The sequence below is a fragment of the Ceratotherium simum genome, chromosome 1, assembly GCF_057802395.1.
Source record: "Ceratotherium simum simum isolate JZ-2026a chromosome 1, ASM5780239v1, whole genome shotgun sequence".
NCBI lineage: Eukaryota > Metazoa > Chordata > Mammalia > Perissodactyla > Rhinocerotidae > Ceratotherium > Ceratotherium simum.
In genome coordinates, this window is record NC_141900.1 from 95,178,661 (window position 1) to 95,205,390 (window position 26,730).

A 26,730-nucleotide genomic window follows, 5' to 3' on the forward strand; every position below is an offset into this window, starting at 1 on the left:
GCCACTAATACAAATTTCTGCTTTTTTGTTTCATCTTTATCACCTTCAAGGATTTTCGAAGAATAACGTTTTGTCCAAACTAAAATTAATTGCCCTATCTTTCCCATTCCAGATTATTTCTGGAACAAATATATGTCATTTGCTCACTCAATAAATATTAAGTCCCTCCAGTGTGCCAGGCACTGTGCTCAGGGGCATAAAGACACATGTGGTCCCTGGCCCTGAGGAGCTCACAGGCTGGGCGGGAGGGAGATTGTCAAGTAAGCGTACTGAAGCGTTCCAGGAGCCTCGTCTGACTAAACGTTGAGGGGGAGTCCTCAGGGACGGTGTCCATCCAAAGGGAGAAGAGGCTGAGTCTACCTATTAGTGGGAGGGTTAGGAAAGCTTTCGGGGGGTGACATTCGGCTGACTCCTTTCCAAATAGACCTCCTCCTTTCATATTCTGTAGGGCTTGGGGGCCTCTGAAGTCATCAGGTGCCATTACTTGCCAAGGCCACATGGAAACATGGTGGGGATGCTTTTACAATCTCAAAATTAGCTGACATCATCAGTGTTATTCGTTAAGAAACGACTGACAAGAGAGGCTCGGCCTGGCCCATCCATTTCCTCCCTCTCTCTGTATTTGTTGAACGCCTACTGTGTGCCAGGCTGTAAGTTATTCTTATTTCCTTCAGGGAGTTCCCCGTGTTGAACCCAGAAGTCATGCTCATCAAGGACTGTGATCCTTACATCTAGAAGACCTCTGGGCACCTCACGTCTAACTTTAAAGAACTCTCAGAGTATCTTCTCAGAGGGCCCCTACCAAGATTCACTACTGTGTCAGTGTTGTTTTTGTTCCTGACTTTCTTTTCTTTCTATCTCTTCTTGAAAATGCCAGTGGCTTTTACGGAGATAACCAAAGGTCACAGCTGAGATGAGTTAGTATAAGGAAGAGTGTGAAGGGAACAGGAGTCCAGATGGAAGGGGAGTGAGCAGACAGCTGCGTCCAAGTCCTGGTGAGAGCAAGCAGGCTCCCAGGGTTACGGGAGCAAGGAGCCAGTGCAGAGACAGGGTGGGGGAAAAGCAGTCAGACCCCATCACTGCCGGATCTGCTTCCTCCTCCGAGTGAACACAAGGTTCTGACGATAGCACCCTCCTCTGACTTCTAGAAGCATTTATCATCTGTACTATCTTCCCCAGATTTAGAGACAAATAGATGTCTCAGGTTCCCAGGCAAACAGACTCTGAAACAGACACTGGCCGGCAGGAAGTTTACCGGGATGCCCTCAGGGTCCATCGCTGGTGGGGAGTGAGGGAAGTAGGCTTGGGCAGAGGGAGGAGTTGAGCTGTGATGTGGTCACAACAAATGCCGCCCCTCCCCCACGGGCAGCTCTGGAGCTGGGATGGCTCTTCAGTGTCCAGAATTGGACCAAGGGGGCTGTACCCCAGCACCAACCAGCCAGTGAATGTGGGCTGCCTGGGGAAAGGAGGTGACCTTGAGCAAGGAGGGCAATTCTTGGAAAGGGATTCAACCAAGAGCCATCAGCCACCCACTCCCAGCAGCTGGGGGAGTGAGAACCCACAGAACCCACTACTGAGGGGTATGATTACATAATAAATGACCAGTCATGATCTGTAGTTCTCATTTTGTTTCTCCACTGGATGATAAACACTTTGTGGGAAATACTTGCCTTTCCAACTCTAACTGTATCCCACAATGCCTTGCCTCTTGAAGGCCTCCTCAGACAGGATTACCAACTGGCCCTGCAATTACCATATCTAAAGTCCTTTGTGCTACAGGGATGCAGCCACAATAAATGGGCATGCAGAGGACTGTCATCCTGGTTTGGGATCCCTTGTCTTTCTAGAGTGTTGAAAATCAGGAGCTGAGGGTCAAGAGTGCCTCTAGGAACCTCAACTCCTGCCAACCCAGACACTTGAGTACAGTGGGTCTCAGAGTGTGGTCCTGAGCTGGCAGCCTCAGCATCACCTGGGAACTTGATAGAAATGCAAATTCTCAGGCTCCAGCCCAGACCTACTGAATCAGGAACTCCAGGGGTGGGGCCTCTCCATGTGCGTTCTAACAAGCCTCACCGTGACTCAGGCTCACCAGTTTGAGAAGCATGGCTTTAGTAATGCAGCAGAGCCAGGGTGGGGGGTGAGGGGGGCAGCCTATGAATCATGCTTCTGCACGGGCCCACACTTGGCCAGGGAAGAAGAAAAGAACAAGAGCATGAAGGACAGAGAATCAAGGGTCAGTGTGTCCACCCTGGCCCAGGTGACAGGGGAAGTAGCCAGGCAGGCCCTGATGCTCAGCACAGAGCTGAAGCCACCTGAGATGAGGTGTGACAGAGGTATATGAGCATCTTTGCTGGCGTCTGCCTCCTGTTCTGCTCTCAGGGTCTCTGGGCTGGCTGTCGTTTCCTCATTGCAGCTGAAGGGAGGTGCACTGGGTGCTACTTCCTCGGCTGAGAAAAAACAAACTTTTGCCCAAGCCGCTCCCCTCCGTGGGAAGGAGAAGTGAAACAGGGCTGCGGGCTGGAGAGGCGCCAGGGCGGACTGGGGGTACTCTGGAGACGTCAGACTTTCTGGTTTACTCTGACTGCACGACCCCAGCCATGCTAGGAAAATAGAAGTGGCTCCCTCAGCAAGCCAGTTCCATTTCTGCAACTGCTCACACAGCAAGCAATTATTGAAACCTCTAGATGCTCCAGACACAGAAGACAGAGCCCTGTCTGATAGACGCACAGAGCCTAGTTAGAGAGAGCAGATTCACTCACCTGAAAGAGCAACAAATGGACCTGGCCTGTATAATCCGGGGCTACATCGTGTGATAGGGACTCTAAGTGTGGTCTGTTGGGGAGGAAGCACTGTGAAGACTGCTGAAGACCCCCAGGAGGAGGCTTGAAGGAAGGAAAGGCCTGGGGACCAGGAGAAAAGGAGAGGAGGGGGCACGGGGGCATGAACGTGCAGGACCAGAAGCAGGAAGGTGGGGAGGCAATGCACCCCACCAGACCAGACAGCCCTGCAAAACGAGCTGGGCAGTGGGTCAAGGCCACCCTGGGGAGCCTCCTCAGCGGGGCTGCCAGATAAAGTACAGGATGCTGGGTTCAATTTGAATTTCAGATAAACAAAGAATAACTTTTAGTATAAGTATGTCCCAAATATTGCAAGACTTCCTGTTCTAAAATATTATCCACTGTTTATCCGAAATTCAAACTGAACTGAGCATCCTGTATTTTTATTCGCTAAATCAGGCAACTTTGTTAGCAATTTGTTAGCAACAAAATCAGGCAAATTTAGCAACTACTCCTCAAGCAGTTGTATTTTACAGTTCCTCACTTGCCCCTCAGAAATATCTTATGAGGTAGTTCTATTATCACCATCATTCCCATTTTACAGATGAGAAAACTGAGTTACAGAGTTGCCCACGGCCACACAACTAGTGAGTCTGTTTCCACAGTCTGTGCTCCTAACTTCTAGGCTATACAGAGTTTAGATCCATCAGACCTTGATTCAAAGTCTGGCTCTGCCACTTACTAGGTAAGGCTCTAGTAACAATAATCTTTGGCAAGTCATTTAACCTCTGTGAGCCTCAGTTTCCTTGTAATAGTTCCTGCCTCACAGCATTCTGTGAGAATTAAGAGGTCATTGAACAAATGGGAAGTGCTCAGTAAATGGCACTTTGATGGTGATGGTGATGGTGATGGTGATCCTTGGAACCCATAAAGAGGAGTCATTTATGATACTATAGAAAATAGTATTTTGGGGTGGTGGCAGAACCTGCCCTTTCTTCTGCCTTCTCATGACTGCCTCCAACCTAGTACCCAGTCTGCTCGGTTCTCTAAGTTGTCTACCTGCTCCCTACCGACAGGCACTGAGCTGCCCCATCTCACGTGTGTCAGAGGCCTCCTGCCCAGAGCTCCCAGGAGCCTCAGAGTCCAGAGTCCCTTGCGGCTGATGGCAGGGGTTTGCCGCCTGCACTTCCAGCTCACGTTCCTAACTGTAAGCCGTCCAGGCCTTTCCCCTGTCTGTCAGCCCCTCGGATCACTGCCCAGATGTGCCTCCATCCCAGTTCTTGTTGCCGTCAGGAAAAAACCCCAACAGATGGAGCATTTTGTGCCCATCTCCAACCACATATGACAAACGGCTTCCCCTCCCTGTTATGTAACTCAGCCTAATTCAGGCTGCCTGCACGCATGCTCTGAACTCCCTTAATCTACGTATCTACTGAGTAAGATCAAGACAGAAAATATCTGGTGATTAGGTTCAGTTTTAGTCATTTCCTGCCTTCTCAGGACAAGTCAGGTCTAGTGATTCGTTCCTGGTCCTTCAGCTTCCCACTGAAGCCCCCTCCCTGCCCCAGGTCTGTTTAGCAACAGGGCGTCCTAGACGTGCTGCCTCACCTTCTCACACCTGGGGTAGCTGTCCAAGGGGCTGGGGATCCAGCCCTCAGCAGAGAGTACCTTCTGCCCAGTACTATGACTGTTTACATGTTTATTTCTTATGATTTTTTTACCATCAGTGCTTCACTTCGGTATTAATCCTAGTAAATAAACTAAAAAACGTATAGTCAGTTCCCTCATCAAAACTCTCTCTCTCCTGGGGCTGCAAGAGCCACAATCAACCCTGTCCTTCAATAGTCCTCCTAATTCTGGCTCTCAGTCTGATCTGTGTGACTCTTTTGTTCCAGGTCGTGTTTTAGGCAGTATGGTTCCAGCAGAGAAAAAGAGACAAGATTCCTGCTCTCGTGGGGCGAATAATATTTTTGACCCACATTCCAACCGTGTGGTCACTCCCACTCACTTTTATCTTGACTTTTAGAACAAATGGCCCCTGGTTCCGGACTGCTCACCAGGCTCTGGTACTGCACTCGCCTAACCACCAACTCTGATGCACATCTCCAGGCCTCACCTGTTCCCGTGCCCCACACCTACACGGCCCATGTGAGTTTCTAGCCTTCCTCAGACCTTCCTAGCCCTGGTGCTGAGTCCTACCCCCAAGACCCTTAGCCGCCTGCCCTGCAACACTGACAACGCCCAGAGTCCAGCCATCTGGCCCTCATAAACTGTCCCCGGCTCCATGCTGAGCTGCACTACAGATTGGCCCTCGGTTCCCTAGGAAACTGTAGGCTCAACTGGCTGCCAAGTCAATGGAGAGTTTCGGCCATGTGGTTGGCCACCAGGGCAGAAACCTCACTGATTGCTTTCTTACCTGGCACCTTCTCTTCCTGAGCTCTGGAGCCCAACCCTATCTGAGTCACCAGGGCCTTGGAAACCTGTTCCTTTGGAGTCATTTGTACTTGGAAACCCAGTCCTTCTGGGTCACGGGCACCTTGGACATCTGATGAGTGCCCTGCCTTAATTAAGTCTTTTGGACTCTGAAATATTTCGTCTTGTTCCTGGTGTTCCTCCTGGATGTCCTAGGCCTGTGAGAGCTGGAGTCCAAGAACTGGCCACCCTGTCCCTAGAACGCAAGTCTCTGAGTCGCCAGAGTCTTGGTTACTTTCCCTAGATCAACAAAACCCTGCAGCTGCGTCAGAGGCGTGCCCTCCCTCATCCCACCCACTCACTCACCCACCTATCCCTTCAACAAATGTTTACAGAGCATGTGTTTTAGAGCCAGATAATGTGTTCATTGAGGTTTCCCAACAAGGAATGGGCAAGATATGGTTCCTGGACTAGAGGAGCTCACAGCCTAGTGGAAGGCATCAAAGTAGATCTAATTCATTTCAACGGTTTCACAGTTGGATTGGGGCAAATTCAAGGTACTGACTGGGGGAGCACCTGGGAAGAGGATGTAACTCCTGCCTAGGGGTGCAGGGAAAGTCTTCCAGGCCGAGTGATATGGAGTTGAAGTTGAATCCTGAGTGGCAGGAGGAGCTGGTGAACGGGTTCAGGTGGGGGATGGTACTCCAGATTTCATGTGTGAAAACCCAAGGAGACAGCAATCCAAAACGGGAAACTGAAAATGTCACCATGACTGGGGCAAAATCTGAGGTAAAGTTTATAGTCAAGATAGACAACAGTACTGTCAGTGTTTTTCTAATTTTGATCATTGTACTATGTAAGAGAACACTCTTTTTAGGAAATACCGATTGAGGTATTTAGGGATAAAGATGACTTATGTCTGCAATTTACTCCCTATGGTTCAAGAAAAAAGTAATTAGATAGATAGATAGATAGATAGATAGGTAGATAGATAGGTAGACAGACAGACAGATATAGATGATAGGTAGATAGATAATGATAAAGCAATGTGACAAATTGTTAACATTTGGGGAATCTGGGAACAGGTGTACCAGAATTCTCTGGAGCATTCTTTTCAACTTTTCTGTAAGTCTGAAATTATTTTGAGGTGTGTATTAAATGCTAAATATTTATTAGAGTTGAAAATTGACTTGTTAGTTGTTCTTCTAAGAATTTCAACTCCCATCTCTACCCCTCCCCTCTGCAATGTAACTATGCCTTCATACAGCATCCCTTTTTTTTGTAATTGCGGTAAAAAACATATCACATTAAATTTACCATCTTAACCATTTTTAAATGTACAGTTCAGTAGTGTTAAGTATATTTACATTGTTGTGCAACAGATCTCTGTAAGTTTGAAATTATTTTGAAATAAAAATTAAAAAAAAAAAAAAGAAAAACACAGAAGAAGAGGAGCCCTAGGAGGAGACAGAAAGAATAGTCAGGGAGATCGGAGAAAAAACAGGAGACTGTGATGTGACGACAGCCTGGGGAGGAGAGCGTCGAGCAGGAGTTTGTGGTCTGAGGGTCAACGCTGCAGAAAGGCCACATAAATACAAGGGAGAGACAAGACAAACCACAACCCGAGAGTTTGCTCTAGAAAAGATCTCCACTCTCCTTCCACAGGCACTGCTGCTGGAGAGGGAAGCCTAGAATATTCTTTGAAACCACTGATTCCATGAAAGAAGAGCTGGCTTCAGAATCTCTGCCAGTGTTTTGTGTGGCTGAAGGTGGAGACCCAGGGTGGACTGTGTTTTGGTTTGGAAGGGGTCTTGTGGGCCCGCTGGTAAGGAGCTCACCCCCCAGCACCCAGCCCCACCCTCGCCTGAAAAGGAAAGTCGAGTCAAAAGAGAACTGAAATTTCCCAGCATAGAGAGTAATGGTTATTTTCACGGGCTCCAGTGACTTCAGAGACAGGACTTTGGGATGCGCCTTGGGACTAAAAGAAGCTAAAATAGGAAATTCCATGTAGGGAGCAAGGAGGCTCCAGGAACAAAGCAGGAGACAGTGGCCAAGAACAGAGGCTGCTAGGAAGAGATTCTATGGGGCCTCTGGCCGCGGGCCTCAGGAACGTGGGAGCGGATGCTTGGTGTTCTTCCCTTTCTCTTCCTGCTGTAATGCCCTGGAAGCATCTACAGACTTGAATATTGGTCTCTTTCACCCAGTGGCACTGGGAGAGTGGTGTCCTTGGGTGCGAAGACAAGCAGGTGTGTTCATACTGGGGATGATGCAAATCAGAGGGTGGGGCTAAGACTCCTGAGACAAGAATGGGGACGAGAGCAGGAGTTGAGAGAAAATTGAAAGAGTTTAAGGACATACACATACCCATATGCCCTCTGAGGTGAGGCGATCCTCAGAAATATTGGCATTCACACCACACTTATTCGCATTACTTATACCTACGTGCTGAACTTTCATTTGTTAAAGTGAAGGGTGAATTCAGGAAACCAAAGGAGCTAGGGGCATTCAGCCCACATAAGAAGTGAAATTAGTTATTGGGGTTGTTCGTGACCTTGGCAGGAGCAGTTTCAATGGAGAGATTTGGCACAAACGTGCTCACAGTGAGCCAGGACAGCATAGGCGGGGAGAAAGGACAGGCAGCCTGTGTAGACAACTCCTTCGAGGTTCGTGGCTGTGAAAGGAGGAAAGGCACAGGTATCGAGAGTCATCTGCCTAGAGGCACAAAGGATTTTCTTTTGTTTTAAGATGGGGAAGACTTCACAATATTTAATTGATGGTGAGGAGAAAAAAATCAGTAAGAAGGAAAAGAGTGAAGATTTAGGGAGAAGGCAAACCATAGCAGTGGGATGTGGTTGGTTCTAGAGCATCGCACATTGGAAAGAACTCCAAACCCCACGGGATAGGGGCTCGGCCCAGACACCATTCGTGGTGATGCTTCAGAGTCCCAACATCGTCATTTTTATTTTGAACGTGGGGAATTGATTGGCTGAACCATTAAGACCGGACTTTCTACTCTACCTTAACCTCTAGGTGTTATGGGCGACATTGAAGTAGACTAATGTTTCCTCATGGCCTATAAAGTTTTCACACCTGATTACAATTGATCCTCACAGCAGCCCTCAGAGTAGGTACTATTATCCTCGTTTTATGGATGAGCAATTGAGACTCAGAGAGACTGAGCAATGAGCAGCAAATAGCAGAGCAGAGAAGCCAGCCTGGATCTTATTCTGAAGTTCACTTTCTCTTCACTCCAGTTTAGGAAATACGTCCTAATGCCCCTGAGTCAAGAAAATTATGTCTGATTATCTACAGAATCATGAAAGTATGACCAAGCTTTTTTTCTGACACTTCCCTGAATTTTCAGAACTACAGAAGCGTATCCTTCTATCTCCTGAACCACAGAAACCTGAGTCTACATAACGTGTCCGATTTGCTTCTCTGGAGACCCAGGAACTTTCCACAATCGCTCCTGAAGTTTCTCCCCCGCCATGGAGCTTTGGAGCTGCTGAGACCCGTGGTGACACAACAAAGTGGACAAAAGAGGAATTGGTCTGGCTTGGGCTCCTCTGTGTCTCAGATCTAACTGCTCCCGTTGACCTCCGAGGTGCCTCCAAGACCCCAGACTTCATGGAACACAGTTTAACAATCATAGCTAGAGGTCATGAAGTCGAACTTTGTTTTTTATGCAGATACTGAAGCTCAAAGAAGTCAACTGACCTCCCTCAGGTTACACAGAGAGTTAAGTGAATTACAAATCCCAATAACCTGTTTATTTATTTCACAGCTACTAAATCCAGCTTTCTCTGCGAGACTGCTAGCTGCCTACCCAACCCAACAGCAACAGAACCCCAAATTTATAGAGTAGCATTGCACTCTGCTAGAGGACTAATTTTCCCAGCCTCCTTTAACTTGGTCTTGCCATTAAGTGCTAGCCAATGAGTTGTAAGCAAAAGTATAGTATGGTTCTCCCAGGAAGTCTCTTTAAAAGAAGGTGTAGGCCCTTCTCCCTTTCCTCTGTCTTGCCACTTGGAAGTCAGATGTGATGGCTGGAGCTCCAGCAGTCAATTTGGACCACGGAGGCACTGTGGACCATGAGGCACACAGTCTAGAGAGGGCAGAGTGCTGGAAAGAGCCTGGGTCCCTGATGATGGTGAAGCTGACATGATAGAACTGGACTATGTCCATGAGAAACAATGTAATATATCTTGTTTAAGATGCCATTGTTGCAGCTGAGTCTAAACTAATTCATACAAATCAGGAATAGGTTCAACTATCTTCTCTAAGCTCTAAGGATAATTCCCAACTCTATGGCCCAGAATGCATATCTGGTGCCTGGGAAGGGATGACCAGCAGCTTTCCATTCACTCTCGAGGCCACTGGGTGCTGTGATTCCCAAGGCAGGAGGCCAGCCTCGCAGCATTACTCAGTCCTTGGAGGACCAGGTCATCAGAGCCACCAGTACAGGCTCATCAAGGTTTTGTAAGTCTACGTTCCGGGCTCTATTTCCAGAACTCCCAAAGCCCAACCACTTCCTGAGCCTTTAAGCTGCTGTTTTCCTCTTAACCTCAGAAAACCCCTGAGGTTGTATGATGATGAACTCTAAACAGGGGTCACTGAAAATCACAAGGAGTCAGGAAAAGAGACTACTTAACCTTGTCCAAAGAAACTCAGTAAAAATACACTTGGTAGCTGTGAGTGAGGCAAAACAAATCTGTAAATATAAAGAGAATGGAATCCAAAATAGTGATTAGAAATAGCTAGAATGGGATCCTTGAGACTTCAGTAAAGAGTTTCCCATTAAAGCAACAAATTCAATCTTGCCTGAAAAGACTAGAGTGTAGGAAATTTCCATTCACTTCCCACTGACGAGAAGCATCTTAGGAAATGCAGCCATGTCTGAGATAAGCAGTCCCGTGTGGTCTCTCAAGCCCTACACCATGGTTCATGCCCCAGCCCAGTGCCGGGAGTGAAGCGGGCATGTGGAAACTTTCCCCTTCAGCAAGAGCACACACAGCAGCTTCTCAGCGCCTACCGCAGCCGTCAAGGAAGCCGGCTTCCTCCCTCCCTCCCTCCCAATGCGGGAGGACCGCATTGGTTCCCATATTTATGAAACTGAGGCAAAAGGAAGTTTACTTCCTGGCAAGGATGAACTAATTGTGACATTTGCAACCATCTCAACGATAAAGGCTGCGACAGGAGCCCGCCCATGGTGTAGCCGTTAAGCGCGTGCTCTGCTACTGGCGGCCCAGGTTTGGATCCCGGGCGCGCACTGATGCACCGCTTGTCAGGCCATGTGGCGGCGTCCCACATAAAGTGGAGGAGAATGAGCACGGATATTAGCTCAGGGCCAGTCTTCCTCAGCATAAAAAAAAAAAAAAGAGGAGTATGGGCATGGATGTTAGCTGAGGGCTGATCTTCCTCACACAAAAATAAATTAAAAAAAATAAAAAAGAAACTTTAAAAAAAAAAAAAAAGGCTGCAACAGAGGGTTCTCCCCTATGGAGGAGATTAGCCACGTTGGCCCGGCCTGGAGGCGGATGAGAGGCACCCTCGCCCACGACGCTGAGCACGCTATTGTGTGCAGGGGCAACTCTGGCTCTTGGAAGATCCAGAGAGAACTCTGCTTCCTGCTGCTGTGAGCACAGAGAAGGGAGGCCCCCCCAGTGATGAGGAATACATGGATGGATGGGACATCATCCTTACATCCTCGTTCTGCTCCAGCTGCTCCTGCAGCAATCAGCTGCATGGAGGTGTCATCGATGAGACCTTGCCTCAGCTGTGCCCTGTATCTCTTGCTTTCTGCCCCAGGTTTTCTCTGCTGCCATTTGTGGAATTGGTAGCCTGCAGGCACCCACTCACTGTGGGACAACTTCTGACAATCAAGAAACAAGAACCAGCGGATACTCTCCTCTCCCTTCGCTTGGGCAAACAATTCTTAGGCATGGTCTACACGGCTCCTTGGAAGGCCCCCAATGGGACTGAGCCCCGTTACTCAGGCCAATTGGATAGACCTCCCCCTTTCCTGATTCACTTTCCCCAGTCCTCTCTCCTCTTCCTTGGGATCTCTTCTCAAAATAAATTGCCTGCATGCAAGTCCTCTTCTCAGGCTCTGCTTTCAAGGAGAATCAGGCCCGGAGAACATGTGCCACCTTTGGAAAATACCCGCCTTGTGAGGTTAGAATGGAATAGCTGTTGTGTGTAAGAAACTACCCAAGGGGAAACTGGGAATGCTTCCTAAAGCTCTGGGACAGTGTGGCTTTTGTGCACATTCTTCAGGCTCCATCCTCTTTCTCCAACTCTTGCACTCAGAGCTCTTCCGTCCACAAGATTTCACCTCTCAAATTTATACTGATGAGTTCCAAAGACTGCAGTGGCTCACATTTCCATCCTTTCCCCCAGACCCCGGGCTCATTCAAGGCATCTCTCCATCAGTATCTCACTGTCCATATCAGAAATGTCTCTCCTTCCCAATTTCTTCTGTGAACACACAACTATCAGGCTTGAAAATTCAGAATTATCATCAACCTCCTGTCCTTTCCCCCCCCCACATTCAGTCAGCCAACGAGTCCTGTGGTTCCTTTAGAGACATTCTAAATATCTTCACTCCTTTTCACACCCCCTGGTTGTGGCGCCTTCCCCCTCAATTCCTGACACAGCCTGTTCACAGGCCCATGATCTTCGGCACCTTTCTCCACGAATCCGCCCTGCCTACTGTGATCAGGCACCACACACCGTTTATGCCTCTTTGTGCCGGCCTCTGCAGTAGGGACAGGCTCACGGGTTGGGGGAGGAGGTCAACCTCCTCCTGGGGCAGACAGAAGGGCCAGCAAAGACCACAGCAGCCTGGTTTCCCGGGAGCGAGTGGGGAGATGGCCTCCTGGGGTTCTCTGGCACTAACTGGTTGCATTGCTTTCTCTACAGACTCGGCTGTAAGTATTACAGCTCAATCTCCTTCCCAAAGCAGAGTCTTTCTTTTACAAAACGCCATGGCTGACGGTCATCCCAAGCACTCCATTTTCATTTTTGACGGTTTTAATTGCTGCAGATTTTTTTGTTACTTAGAGCCGAAATCCGTCTTACTCTAACTTTTGCCCATTGGCTCTTGTCCTGCCTCCCAGCTATCTCTGCTCTGCTCTGAAGTTACACAAATCAATCTCATCCCTCTTTCATACTGTGGCTTTTCATACTCCAAGCCAGTTCTCCCGTGCTTTTCTCCCACCTAAATGCTTTCAGCTCCTCCAGCTACTTCCTAAATGATTTAGTTTCCAGGTTTCGTCATCTCCAGGATCCATTAATTTATCCAATAAATAATTATTGTGCACCTTCTACGTGCCAGGTCTTGTTGGGCAATGGGATATAACGTTGAAAAGGACAGACCTGATCTGTTTTCGTGAAGCTTATTTCAGTTTAGGGAGTGCTCGAGTTTATTCTTGTTGCTCTTAAAATGTGATGCCCACGGTGAATGTGATAAATGTTTCAGACCTACGACCAGTAACTTGTACAATGGGGCTGTTATGTTCCCTGTTACCTTCCTGCAACTTGAGTTTCATATTCAATGGAAGTAGAAAAGCACTGGACCAGGGGTCTAATTCCATCTCTGTCACTTAAGGATATAAGCCTCTTTGAGACTTTGAGTCTCCATCCATAAAATAGAAGTAAAAATACCTTGCCTATCTCCCTGAATCACTCTGAAGAAAACATGCATGTACACCCAGTTTCCAGCAGCCTGGGGCAGAACTCGGATCCCTTTTAGATGGCTACTCCAAATCACAAAGATTCTGAGGCCCCAGATGAATGCAGGTCCTCAGCCCCACCCCTGCAAAGTCTCTCCTGGGTCTCCCAGGGAGTCCTCAAAAGGGTCCCCATCAGCCCGGTTGCATAGTGGTTAAGTTCACACACTCTGCTTCGGCAGCCCAGGGTTCGCAGGTTCAGATCCCGGGTGCGGAGCTACACACCGCTCATTAAGCCATGCTGTGGCAGCATCCCAAACACAAAACAGAGGAAGATTGGCACAGATTTTAGCCAGCGACAATCTTCCTCAAGCAAAAAGAGGAAGATTGGCAACAGATGTTAGCTCAGGGCCAAGCTTGCTCACAAAAAAAAAAAAAAAAGGTCCCCCAATTAGTCCCGGTCATTATTGTGTCCTTCCTCTGCCCCAGCTTCTCTGGCTGAGGTCCACAGCCCCCAAACCACCACTAGGAGCCTTGGGGCCACCACTGCTAATGGCACCTTGGTGCCTGTGGTGAGGCTGCCAGGCTCCAGGCCAGGGGGCTGCTTCCATGTCCTAGAGCCTCCACACCCTACATGACCCAGCAGTGCTGATTCCGTGCGCAGGTGGAGAAAATACCTCTTCGACGTTTGTCCACTCGGAATCTCCTGCAAGAAACTTTCAGCAAATCTCCGCCCCCTCCTCCCTAAAAAAACTTAACCAACAAAAACACCAATTTCCATAGGAGTGAGTTTAGGAATCGCTGGCTCTCTAGTCATTTGTACCCCCTGGATTCAGATCTGGCTCAGCCTGACAGATGATTGACATGCTCAAACCAGAACTGTGAACCTCTGCACTCAGGTGAGATGAAGGGTGGTTTGCCAGCTTCCCCCAGGATGAGTGTACCTGCCTTCCAGGTGGCCTCCATGAGACAAAAAGAGGCTTTGCCCCAAAGGGGAATTGAAACATCCACCTCAAAAAAACAGAAAATTCCTAGCGACTTTAAAAAGACAACTCCTTATCCCTCTCAGCTCCTGGGCTGCCCTGCAGGAGGCCAGAGGGCACCACCAAGGAAAGAAGGAAGGGCAGGGGACCTGGAAAATACTGTTGAGAGTGGTATGGCAGAGACAGGAGAGCATGTGAGGAACATACAGGTTCAGAGAAAATCAGGTGAATGAAAACAACAAAGCTGTGACTAACTCCAGAGGGAGAAAAGGGATGTAGGAGAAGGCGGTGTGGTCCTACAGCACTACCCGGCTCAGAGGCCAACAGTATTTGTCTAGTCCTATGACGTGACCATGAATCATTTCATCAAATGTTGTGATACAGGGACATGGGGTGGGGGACTAACTTCTCAGCTACCATGGTTGGAAGTCAACAGGCAATGTCCCAAACTGAAAAGTCAAGAAATAGTAATAGAAGCATATTATTTAGAAAAATGGAGGTAAATACCAGGAGAAAGGTTATAGGGTTGAGAGTGGCTGCCTCTGGGGAGAAAGCACAGGGGGCAAAGGATGAGGGCTATTGTTATTTTTCATTACAGTTTTTATATATTTATCCCATTTCACTCTTTAAACTATGTACACGTATCATTGTTAGAAAGATAGAGGAAATAATTTCACATAAAACACGTCCTCTCAGCTTCTACAAAGCAAGATTCCAAAAATCTGAGGGCTCTATCGCAGCCAGGGCAGCCATCAGACATATGGCCATGTGTATTGGTTTGTCAGGGCACCGAAACAAAGTACTACAAACCGAGGGACTTAACCAACAGACATTTATTGTCTCACAGTTCTGGATGCCAGAAGTCTAAGATCAAGGTGTCAGCAGGGTTGGTTCCTTCTGAGGGCTGTGGGGGAGAATCTGTTCCAGGCCTCTCCCCCAGCTTCTCGTGGTCTGCCAGCAATCTTGGGCCTTCCTTGGCTTGTAGACACATCACCCTGATCTCTGCCTCCACGCCCACATGTCTGTGTACAAATCTCCTGTTTTTATAAGGACACCAGACAGATTGGATCCGGGCCACTCTGCTCCAGTGTGACCGCATTCTAACTTAGCTAATTACACCTGCAATGAATCTACTTCCAAAGGTCACATTCTGAGATATTGGGGGTTAGGATCTCAACATATCAATTATGGGGGGACACAATTCAACCCATAACACTGTGTTAAAACCGTGAGATGTTATTGTTGTACTTTGAAACAAACTGGCCACCCTGCAGGTCCTATGTCTTAGCGTGGACGCCTTCCTCTGACACCTTGACCCACGAGCTTGCCACCCGCTGCTCCCGATTCAATGAAGCAAAGGCCTCATCTCTCTTCATTTTTCCCTGGACACGCACCACTAAAGGCGCTCTTGCTCCTCCCCAGCAATGACACCAATCACTGCATTGTCCCACTGTGTCATTTGTCCCAATTCCTCTCACTCATCCCTGCTTGGCCACCTGACCCTTACCTCTTCTCCCCTTCCCTCAGATTCAGCCAACTCCTTTTCAAAAGTGTTTTCTCCTTAGATGGACTCAGACCAGGAAGTCCCTGACTTCTTCCATGACAACAATTGTAAACTGAATCTCAGCACAAAAGAGCAAAACGCTGCCGTCCCCCGTGGCTGAGTTACATGGCCAGGAGCAGGAGTCCTGACTGGGCCACCGACGAGCTGGGTAATGTTGGCCGACTTAACCACCCTGGGGCTGCTTCCCTACCCGTCAAGTGGGAATAATAATAGTAACCTACGTCATAGGGTCAAACGGCATAGAGCATGTGAAGCCACTGGCACAGTGCCTAGAGCATAGTAGGTATTCAATAAATAACACGTTATCATTTCTATTGTTACCCTGTGTCACTGCTTTATACCTTCTTCCATCTTATTGTGTTACAAGCAAAGCCTGGCTGTGCTCGGCCTCCCACCAGCCTTTAATTAAAGAGAGGCCCTCACTGGGGCTGTGCCGGGCACCTCAGTTATCAGTGCTTCCGGGGCTCCTGCCTCCTCCCTGTCCTGTCCTGCTAACAGCTACCTGGGCAGCTCAGCCTAGTTGCTGTCCTCTGGGTCTCCCAGGGCACACCTGTCTCTAGGACAGTCCCCATCACACTGCCTCAGTTGATTCCTAGTAGCTCTCGTAACTTAGTGGGGACCCACTCCAAAAGCAGCACTTTTTAAAAAGTAAATGATTTAATAAATAATGTTGATTTGTATTGTGAAATTTTAAGACAAAGTCACGTTACCTTCTCCATGTCATTAATACAGACACACCCACACACACACCATTCCATTCTAAATTTGTAGACATTAAAGCACCCAGCTGAGGTCTGAACAGCATGATTGTGATAACAGTCTCCAGTTGGGAAGGAATGACAGCTCAAGTCTGGGAGCAAATCTCTACGGGAAGACACACTGTATAGTTTGCCAAGGAGCAACCTGTTCAGGACTCCACGCCCAATACCATTTGGAGATAGCTCTAACCAGAGAAAAGCAAAACCCTAAACGTTTCTAAAAGAATGCATCAAGGTCTGCTGTAGACAATTATTGTAGAACTTGCTGCTGCAATAGAGAGAACTTTTACGTTTCTTATTTGTAATAATAAGTGTTTGGAAGAATAGCTCACCTTCCATTGCGTGGTTATCGTGTGCCAGGCACTGAGGTGTTTTGCGTGGTTTGATTCATTTGATTCACCCAATTAACTTTTAGCGAAGGTGGTGCTCGAGAAGGCAGGCTTTCAGTCAGCCGGCTGTGACCCGAGGCCGTCAACTTCTCATCCTCAAAGTGGGGATAATATAGACCTAACAGAGCTGTTGTGAGGATTAAATGAAATAATGTAGGTGGAGCACTTTAGCCCAACGTTTTCCATTGTAATTTCATAGGCATGGAGAACTGAATGATACATTTGAAAAACATGTACTGTATTAATTTTTTAAAAACAGCAGGAAATGGAAACATTTGAGATTCTTTCTAGAGTATTTCAGTTTGCCTTTCAGTGTCCGTCCTGGTGGAGGTGAACTTGGAGTGGTGTTTGATCCACTGGTCCCAGTGGCCAGTCTCTGCTAAGCCTCGCGTCATCCCACATCAAAGCAGCCGACAGTGAAGTCAGAAGAAGAAATGCCGCCCACACTTCAAAGGGAATTCCTCCTCCGGAAGTTGTTACAGCCTTTTAAGGAGGGTACACAGCAGTACAGCTCAGGGGACTCAGTGAGTTACAGCGACATCCAACTGGCTTCCACGCCGGGAAGGGGAACTTTCCAGGATCCAAACAGTACACCCGAGAACGAAGCCGTCGCTCTGTATAGAGTGTTGGCCCCGACGCCTTCCTAACTTCCCCCGGGCATTAACGAGCAGCCAGGAAGCCCTGTCACAGAGTGGACCAAAAATAACCTCTGGTCCCCTGCAGGCGGTGCCCCCTCTTTTCCCGTCTGCCCACTGTCAAGTCCACTCGGACAGCTCGGATTCCTGGGCTTCCGCCCTTTGGCTTACACATTCGATGGTTCTGTGTTTGAAAATCACAACCAGAAATAAAACACTCCTCTTTTTGGCGAGGATGGCGGGGCTGGGGAAGTGAAGGGAGTGGTGGTGAAGGAGGCGCCTAAAACGATCTGCTTTCTCCTGGGTAGGTGCTCTGGGCCCACCATTTGGAGTCCCCCTCCCTGCTCTCCTGCCATGGGCCCTTGGCTAAGCTGGTGGTGGACATGAGGGTCAACAAACCCGTCCCCACCCATTTGTGGTCTAGTTTTGAGGGACAGAGACAGGCTGAGACCGACTGGGGAATTTCCCAGCGCTCCCCTAATTGGCTAGGGAGGCAGCCGATCCACGGCGGACCCTCCTGTGGGCCCTGGGGTCCCGCAGGGGGGCTCCTTCGGCAAGCTTGTACTCCGCGCCCCTCCACGCGCCCCCCAAGAACCTTAAGCATCCCCCTTGACCCAGCGCGTTCACTCCCTCTCCACACCCTGCTCACCCCGGCCCGCTCGCACCCTCTAGACTCCCCCCCGGCATAGCCCCCCAGCCCCGCGCGATAACACTCCCCCGCCCCCTGTCTCCCCGCCAACTCACACCCCACAGACCCCCGTGCACCTCCTCCGACCCCCGCGCGTTCACACCCTCCTAGCCCCCGGCCCACACCCCCGACCTCCGCGCGGTCACACCTCTTGCCCTCTGCGCACCCCGACCAGCGCACCCCCAGTTCCTCCCGGACACCCCCTCCCCCCGGCCCCAGCACTTCCAGCACAGCCGGCGCGGGGCGGGGGCGCGATGCGGAGACGCGATGCGGAGACGTGCCGCACGTGCGCCGCGCGGTGATTGGCAGCGCCGGCCCCGCCCGCGCCCCCGCCCAGCGGAGCTCCCGGGCCAGGCTCGGTAAGGGGCGGCCCGAGCTGCAGCGGCTGCAGCTGGTCCAGAGGGCAGGGGTTACCGAGGCGCGCAGGCTGGCCTTCGGGGTTCGCCGCCCCGAGCCTCGGGGGAACAATGACAGCCCGATGGGAAGGGGGTGGATGGAAAAGCCGCTAGAAAGCGCCCCTAACTCACCGGTGTTCTCTTGCTCGGTGGTGCTTAAATAAGCTTGCTCTGAGGACTGTGGATGCTGTTCTTGCGGAGTGAAGATACTTCTGAAAGTGATGAAAAAATTTTCCATTTTATTCGATTGTTGACTGGGGCCCATTTAAACCTCAGCGTTCTTCGGGAAGGAGCCAGGAGGTTCACTGCATCCTTCGACCTGTGTTTCGGGAGAGAAGAGGAGTTAGGAAGGAGCATTTTTACGCAGCTGGTGCGGGGCCTGAGAAAGTGACAAAGGCACAGCTCGCGTGCGTAGCCCAGGGAGTGATGCTCCGCCTCTGAGTAGGGGACCAGAAAGACGTCCATTAAGGGACTGGTAAAGGCTGGGCTTAGCTAGGAAGGTTTCCCAACAGGGGCGATTTGAGCGCAAGTTGTAGGTGTCCGGCCTAGGACTGGGCAGGACTAGGAGAGCCGCCCGGGTCACCGAGCGCGCGGAAGAGGAGGGTGCTCCCAGGGGCTGCTTGGGGACAGGGGGCAGCAAAGGTGCAAGAAGCCCTAAGTGATTCTCGGTGAACCACAGAGGGCCGTGTCTGCTCATCCCAGCAGCAGTCAGCCAATGAAAGATAGACGCAGAGGGGTCCCGAACCAATGGAAACCTGCCGGGCTGCGGAGGAATTGCCACTGGAAGCATTTATGGAGACCTGGCCAAGAGCATTCTCTTGGGGCTTGCCTTCCCAGAAGTCCAGGACAGGTGTCTATCAAGGACCAAAAATACCAGGAGTGCGTTCATTTACTAATTCATTTGGATTAGAGCGCCTGCCGTTTGTAAGGCACAGGACATGTGGCCAGTGATGGGGCAAAGGAAGAAGGGAGGAGGGCAGAGGGAGGAAACTGCGCTTCCTAACCTGAGCATCTCAGAAGCTGGTGATGGGTTTCTCCCGCTGTTCTATATCCTGGGTCATTTCCCTACTGGAAACTTAAGCGCCTCGCCATTTGTGTACGTAGTGCTTTACAGCGTCCAAATTGCTTTCACATGAATGATTTTATCAGGTAATCGCTATAACCTATAAGACAGGTATTATTACTCATATTTGACCACTGGGGGCAGTGAGGCTGGCTGTTAGTGATTGCTTTCGGACTAGAACCCAGGTGTCCTAACTGCAAATCCAGGCCCTTTAAATACATCAAAGGAAGGAAACCAGGCCTGCTTTATGATTCTGGTGCCCAGGGCACACCCAGCAATTAAAATAAAAACCAGAAGGACTGGGTTAATCTTTTTTTCCCTTAGTCATTGCTCTTTCAAATTGTCCCATTGAAACACAGGTTAGCTCAGCTATCAGACACCTATGCATGAAGAAGAGATTCCATTGACTCACTGCCAGAAAAGCCAGTACCAGAGGAAAAATGGGGACTGAGGATGGGTTGCCAACGTGGATTTCCTCCTTACCCACACCCCTCTGGCCAACTTGAGACCTGTGGCCCTCTCTGTCTTCTCTCATATTGGTCACCAACCTGAGATGCTTCTTCCTTTCCCATCCTCTGGGCTCTGCCTGCCTAAAATAGGCTACGCCCAAGGGGACCTCTGAAGCCTCCACCTCAGCCACTGCCATCGTCCCAGCCCTGAGGAAACCAAAACCTCCTACCCCTCCCATGGCCATGATGATATTGTTAAAAAGAGTTTTGCTCCTAGAGGATTTGTCACTCCAAGATTCACTGTGTCTCTGCCACAGTGCCAGATGAAGTCTCTGGCCTGTTCAGCAAAGTGGATAATCCTCGGTAGTTCCCAAGACTGAGTGCCCATCACGGTCATCTGTTGAGCTTTTGAAAAATGCACATCGCTGAGGACATCTCTGGGTTGGGATTCAGGAGGTCCTGGATGTGTGTATTTGTTTTGTTTTGTTTTGAATACTCTGAAGTGATTCTGATAACCAGCCAGGTTTGGAACCCACAGATGTAGAATGACTTCCATCTGAAAAGTCTGAAATAACTCAAGGGTGAAATTGGTAGATTATTGGTCAAATGTTCAATTGGTCAATTCAGATGTTCATACTGTCTAGGAATGTGCAGAATGACAACTCCATTCATAAGAGAGCCCAAGAGAGAACTAAAACCCCTCACGGTAGGAAAATTCTGGGTTGGATAATCTAAGACCTTAGAGGAATGTAAGACTAGGGGACCGAGATTGGGTGGGAACTTATTTTCACTAAGATGAAATTTAAAAGTCAGTACTCTAAATAGACATAAGATCAGTGGCTTACATCTTACATGACTTCTTTTCTGATGGATGCTGTTTGCTTCATTTCCATTTATCTTGCCTTATTCTCTAGACCTGCACTGTCCATACAGTAGCCACTAGCCAAATGTGGCTACTGAGCACTTGAAATGCAGCTAGTCCAAATTGAGATGTTCTGTCAGTGTAAAATGCTTTGAAAACCCTAGATTTCAAAGACTTAGTACCGAAAAGAATGTAATAGCTCATTAACACCTTTAACATTGATTACATGTTAAAACAATATTTTGGATCCATTGAGTTAAATCAAATACATTATTAAAATTAATTTCACCTGTTTCTTTTTACTTGCTTTAATGTGGCTCCTAGAAAATTTAAAATTACATATACGGCTTGTGGGGGCTGAAGACACTCTTGAACTGAGTGACGGAGATACTATGGGTGTGTGCGCGAGTGCTGAAATTCATCAAACTGTGCCCTTAAGCTTTGTGCACTGTAGTGTTGTATATAAATAAAAATCATTTGGAAAAATTAAAAGACAAACAATGGCTTCCTGTTGCATTTAGAGCAAAAGCTAAGCTCCTCCCCTTGGCCAAGACCCGGCCCACTTCTCTACCTCACCTGATCCCATTCTCCCCGTGGTGCACTGACCTTCCTGCTTTTCAATGTGCCTGGCTCATGCCCACCTGGGGGCATCGGCATTTGCCTTTCCCTCTGCTTGGAAGGTTTTTCCTCCAAATCTTCTTTACTCTCATTTGCCTCAGCTCAAACATCACCTCTTTCTTCTTTGACCGTCTGTATCAGGATGTTTTTGGTCAAAAGAAACAAGAAACCCAAATTGACTTAAACACTGATGGGAATTTATTGGCATGTGGAACTAATACGTCCAGAAGCAAATCTGGCTCCAGCCAGGGTATGGTTGGGTCCCCAGATCCTTTTCTCTGTGATTCTCTGGGCGTTCCCCTCTTCAATGGGTCAGCTTTATCCTCATGCTGACCTCCTGTACATCACCAAAATGGCTGCAGCAATCCCGGGCCTCACATCCATATACCACCCCACGCAGAAAGAGAGAGTTTCTTGTCTTCCACCACTCAAAGGAAAGTACTGGACTTCTCCTAACCAATCACTTAGCCCAGGAGAATCCCATGCACTGATTGGTGTAACGCTGAACCAGTCACTGCTGAAAGGACCCTAATGAGGCTCAGGCAGTTAAAGCCCCAGGCCACCCAAATCTCAAGGCTACCATGTATTTGGGAGATGCGGATGGGTGCTGGGGAGGCAGCCAGCAGGGTCCACTAGACTATCCTACCACCTCAAGTCACTGTCAAGACCAGGGCTCAGCAAACTTTTTCTGTAAAGGGCCAAATAGTAGATAATTAGGCTTTGCATGCCTCCTAAGGGTTTGTTTTGTTTTATAATCCTTTAAAAATATAAAAATCATTCTTAGCACATGGGCCTTACAAAAATAGGCCAAGAGCCGGATTTGACCCAATGGCTATAGTTTGCCAACCCCTGACCCAGACCATTATGATGCTGTGGTGTCTAAATTTACCTTGTTAATTTGTTTCCTCTGACTATGACGTCAGCTCCATGAAAGCAGGAACCGGATCTGCCTTATTCACGCTGTCTTCTCAACACCTGAAATAGTGCAGGGCACTTAGGGGATGCTAGTAAGTACTCACTGGATGAATGACAGTGGCAGAGCACATCAGGACCCAGTGCTGAGCTCTGACCTGGGTTTTTCTGCCCTCCCTATCTAGGGGACACAGCTGCTCCCATACTGACCCACACAGAAATGGGCAGGGCTGCTGCTGCTGCTGGTCCACAAGGTGTCTTTATGCAAATCAGGAAAAGGTAACCCCTTCTGGCTGATGCAGCCCAGCCCCAAGACCACCGTGAGTGGGTGAGGACGGGATTCCAGCCCCCACCGGCCGCCTTAGAGGGCTTCCTGGGGTAGGACATATCCTGCACTGTTGTGTACGTGGCTCTGGGGTGGAGTTCTGAGTTGGAGTTCTAAGATCTCGTTCCCACACCTAGAGGGCAAAATCCTCTGCTGTGCTCTGCCTGCTGCTTTTACTCTCTTTTCTTTCACAGACTCCCAATCCCCTCTTTTTCCAGTTCTCTTCAACCAAGTGACTGTAATTTGCACGTATTGAACTGAAATTCTCATGTGGTACTTGGAAATGCACGGGAGTATAACAGAATGTGGCATAGGGGGAATTTGTGGTTGGGGAGGGACTTCTGTCCTGTGTGCTTATGACACCTCAGGAAAGACAGTGGGAAATTAGAGACAGGGCCAGCCAAAGTTGTCAAGGAAATAGAGACCCTGCCATAAAAATACAGAGTAATACATCGAGGGTTCTTCCATCTGGAAAGATAAAGGCCAAGAAGGAATAACACCTGTTTGATCATGAATGTCATGGTTAGGGTGGTCATGAACTCATTCACCAAATCCTGAACTAGAACCAGAGGGCTCTGCTTAAAGCTTGAGAGAATTATTTAGGAATAATAGAAGAAAATCTAACTTCACTTGGTGGGTAGGAAGCTCATGGAACTCATTACCCCAAGCAGCGTAATGGAAATTCCAGCAAGTCAGGCTGGAAATAAAAATGCCCAGTAACGCCATGGAAGACTTTGCTGTTGACAGACCTTAATGACTTAGTAAGGGGACTGGGAATAATGCCTTGGGACATCAGGATGTGCTCTTTCAAGTCGCTGACAGGGAGCATAACTTGTTCACAGTGCTTCCCTTCACGCCTCTGGCAGAGACACAGTTCTGAGCAGGGCAAGACCAGAAGCTGAGGCTGTCCCCACATGCCCTGTGCAGCCTGGACCATTGCCTTGCTCATGGGAGGGGACCTCATAGACGAAAGAGTGACTTGGGTTTCCTTAGGCCAGCTGAAATCTATTGCTGGGAATCCGGGAGTCACTAAAATAATAAAATGATCTTTATGGAAACTTTACATAAATGTCTACTCTACCCAATGAGAACTCGTCTATTGTCATTACAATAGCTATCATGCATTATGTACTAAGTGCTGTTATAAGCACTTACTCCTTTAATCCTTATAACAATCCTGTAAGATGAGTACGTTATTTCATCATCCTATTTGACAGATGGGAAAACTGAGGCACAGGGAAATAACTTTTTCAAGGTCCCACAGCTAATAAGTGATCCAGGATTCAAACTCAGGCTGATTCTGGAGTACATAATTACTACTTCCCCCTAAAACCGGGGTCAAAGCCACTCCTACAATTCTGCTGGTGGACACACAGCTCAGCTCCAGTCAAGTGCTGCCATGAAGGAATGTAGGCCCATTGTGGCCGTACCCATTTTTTCAAGAAAAGTCATGAAGGTCAACACTGGATTCTAGATAGAACAAATCCAGCTAAATGCAGCTCAAAGTCATCCGCTCCTGCCTTTTGCTCTACCCACACCGGCCCTCCAACAACATGTCTCTTGGATAGAATGCTATTGTCCATGTCCATGCACAACACGAGTTACTAGGCCTGGGCTCTGCGCAAAGCAGAGACCAGTGGGACATACATATGAAAGGACTTCATGCGGCAAAGGCAGTCGGGCTGGGATTCTTCTCTGTCTGGGGGTCTGTCCCCAAGGGAGCAGACTTGGTGCTCCTGTCACTCAGCAGTGATTAGTAATCTCACTGGTCCCTTGCAGCTCCAGGACTCAGTGAATCTAGGAATGTCATCACAGAAAGCAACATCTTAGGCTCTGAGGCAGAGAGAGATGTTCGGTGTATGGGAAGCTAGGCTCTGTGACATATAACCCAATTGTCCCTAACAAGCACATAAACCACACAAAATGTGCAGAATCCAAGGCTACACCTTAGATTTGGTGTGTGCTAAGAAAACTGGCAGGGCAGAGCCTGGGCAAGGAGCCTGTGGCATCGAGTGGAGCTTTCATTCATTCAGGGTCACCTCACAGGGTTAGTCAGGTTGTGCACTGCACCTCAAGTACACAGGGTGGACCGGGGCCTTTTTCTAGTTTGCACAAAGGCACTATCTTTGCTCAGTTGAGCACTCATGGGGCTGTGTCTACCCAGAGGAGGGACCTTTTCTAATTCACATTAAGTCCCCATATGTACCAGGGGAACCTTGAAGAAGTTTGGGGTGCTACTGTACCCTTCCACACACCCCCACTCCATTCTATTTATTTCTTTCCATTTTTTCTACTACTGAGAATGCGGGTGGGATTTGGGGGACCTAGGAATGCCTGAATTCTGCCCTGGCTCATCCACTCCTCCCTTCCTGTGGGGGTCCTGGGGATCGGCACACACAGAGGATAAAGGCAGAGAGCACAGAGCCTGGCACACCACCTCAGTGCCGGGCTCCGGCTCATGGCAGGACTGAAGCTCAGGACCTCAGGATCCAGAGCCGTCACCCCCCTGCCCCCGCACAAGTCCCAACCAGCCAGTGCTCCCGGGAGGAAGACGAGGGAGGGCAAGGAGGCCAGGCTGCAAGAGGACCTTGGTTCGGCTTCATCGTTCTGTCCCCAGAGCTGGCGAACACCAGGGAGGAGAGAAAGGTCCACCCAGCCCCTGGGAGCAGGAAGTGGGAGAGAAGGCCACACCAGGGCACAGGACCCTTTATCGCACAGGAGCCCCACCCCCTCATAAATGTGGCTGAACCAGCGTCCTGGATCCTGACCAAACAGATTACAGCAGCTCCCTGGAGGGAGAGGCCAGGGGAGGGGCGGAGGCTTTCTCTCCCCTACGGGACACAGTCCCTAATTCTCACCATTTCCCTTTTCACGGATGAGGAAACTGAAGCACACACTAAACAAGGGTAAGGAATTTGGTCAAGGTTACGTAACTAGTAAATTGCAGAGCTGGGCTTTGAACCTTAGGTGGACGCTGTGGCCCCTGCCAGGGTTCCCCTTCAGGACTGATGACAGCTGACAGCCAGTCCCTCCCCAGGAATAATTGGCCCCTTCCTGGAAGCAGCCCAAATCCAACGCAACCATGTGGGGGTGGGGGTGGGGCATGAAAACCAGCCCCTTGCCTCAATGTGGGAGGACTCTGAAGGGCCATCTTGTCTTCAGAGCTCCTCACAGAGTTGCATTTCAGCATCTCCCTCGGCCCAATCCCGCTTCCCTCACTCTCACAGCTGCTGCTGCTGAGCACACTCCCAGCAACTCCGCACGGAACTCTCTCTCTTAAGAGTTAGCTTTGGGGCATCCTGCCTAAAACACCTGCTCTCCCCACCTTTATGAAACGCTGCCTCCCCACCCTGAGCTTGCCAGGATGGAAAAACTAAGACTCCAAGTAGGGGAGGGGGAGGCAACCCAGAGATGAACAATAGCACGACGTCATCAACACTCCTAGGCTGGAGGGACGGAGGGGAGCAGTGTTACCTGAGCCCAGAGTTCACGCAGCGCAAGATGGAAGAACAGTGGGTCACAGTGGGTCTGTTTTGGAGAAACAAAAGCCCTGACTGGAAACACCCCTGAAGTTGGGAGTGGGTGGGTCAGCCCCTCCCTTCTCCCTTTCTTCCTGCTTGAATTTTATGATTATAGACTACTTATAAGCACAAGGAGTTTATATCTAGGTTTAAATTTACACATATTTAGGTAATATTAAAAATTAAAACGTTTAAGTCAGTTCAGGGTCCTTGATAAGCATTACTGTAGAATGATAGGCGAGGGGAGGGCCCCAGAGCATCATCAGCCCCAGCCCCAGCCCTCCACACCCGTAAGGTCCAGAGTTTCTATTGCTTTGATCCCTTCTGGATTGGGAGTGGGTAGCCTAAAACAGCCTTGAGAGCCAGAGGATTTTAGAGCCAGAAAAGTTCCTAGAGGTTTTCTTGTTCACTCTCATTCTACCCTGGGCCCGAGGGCCCTTTAGCGAAGCTTGCACAACCCATCTTTGGAGGTGCCCATAACTGTGGAGTTTTGGGGGACCATCACTCCTGGGGATTAGAGTCACCTTTGCAATCTCAGCCTAGATGGGTGCTTGTGTGTGTGTGTGCTTGTGTGTGTAGTCTCCTTTGTAATACACGAGAATGGTTGTCCATGCACATCTTATAAAATTTAGAGGACTCATTGGCATTGATAATAGATAGAATGTGAAAATATTTGATTTGTATTCGTATGGAGGGAAAGCTCCTCTGG

At 49.1% G+C, this 26,730-nt stretch overlaps 1 protein-coding gene across 1 annotated transcript in view; it reads right to left on the bottom strand.

The window, feature by feature from the left end:
* The window catches only part of KDM7A (lysine demethylase 7A), a 124,299-nt gene extending 105,459 nt beyond the window's left edge, over positions 1–18,840 (bottom strand). The window contains exon 1 of the mRNA XM_087431687.1: positions 18,404–18,840. The gene's annotated coding sequence lies outside the window, so the exon portion shown is untranslated. The remainder of the gene's footprint in view (positions 1–18,403) is intronic.
* Positions 18,841–26,730: the final 7,890 nt, after the last annotated feature.